Source organism: Fukomys damarensis, unplaced genomic scaffold, assembly GCF_012274545.1.
Source record: "Fukomys damarensis isolate Sample0158 unplaced genomic scaffold, DMR_v1.0_HiC HiC_scaffold_19, whole genome shotgun sequence".
Lineage (NCBI taxonomy): Eukaryota > Metazoa > Chordata > Mammalia > Rodentia > Bathyergidae > Fukomys > Fukomys damarensis.
This window is the reverse complement of record NW_022900931.1, coordinates 67168139-67169069: the sequence shown is the minus strand read 5'-3', so window position 1 is coordinate 67169069 and position 931 is coordinate 67168139.

Genomic DNA, 931 nt, shown 5'->3' with positions numbered 1-931 from the left:
CCCTCCACCTGGGCCTGGCAGGTACAGGCGTCAGAACGGTGGGCTGTGCAGCCTTGGACCCCAGCAGGGCCGGGCACTGTGGCGTCGCCCTGGGACAGGACGACCTCCTTGTCTTTACGAAGCACCTTCATGCCAGGGAAGGGCAATAGTATTTGCGCAGCAGTTTACAAGTTATGGCCAATTGCATCAGTGAAAATCCCTCCCTTCTGTGCCCTCTCCTGGAAGGGATGCCTCCATTTGGGTAAAAGCCGCTCCCCACGTCCTTGAACCTGCGTAAGGACATAGCTTCTTTCCACATACCTTCCTGTGTGCGCAGGCTACTCCAGACCAGAGCCAGGGCAGGCACCCCGAGTCTCCACGAGGATCCTGGCCCTGCTCCGTGCAGGACCCCTCCCGTCTTTGTAAGGATGCTCCTTCAGACCAGGGATCACTTCCGTGTGCATCAGGACCCGTACCTTGCCCCTCGCTGTACACTTTGCAGGGTATTTTCAGCCACTACCTACGCTGAGTCTCCCAGAACGACTAGTGACACACACAGATGGGGAAGGAGTCCCAGGCCTTCACTGTTGGAGCTAAGTCAAGACTTCTGAGAGTCCTGCCCCGGGGTCTGTGCCTCCATGGGGGTGAGATGGGAGGGAGGGAGAGAAGGTGGTTAGTGAAGTTTGGTTCCAGAGTGGCAGAAAAGGGCTAGAGATCATGGTGGTGATAGTGATGGTGATGGTCGTGATGGTATTGGTGGAGATGGTGATGGGATGTGATGATGACAGCAATGAGGGTCGTGGTGGTGACGGTGATGGTGGTGATGGTGGTGGTGGTGGTGATGGTGATGGTGGTGGTGATGGTGGTGATGGTAGTGGTGATGGTGGTGATGATGGTGGTGGTGGTGGTGGTGATGATGGTGGTGGTGGTGGTGATGGTGGTGGTGATGGTG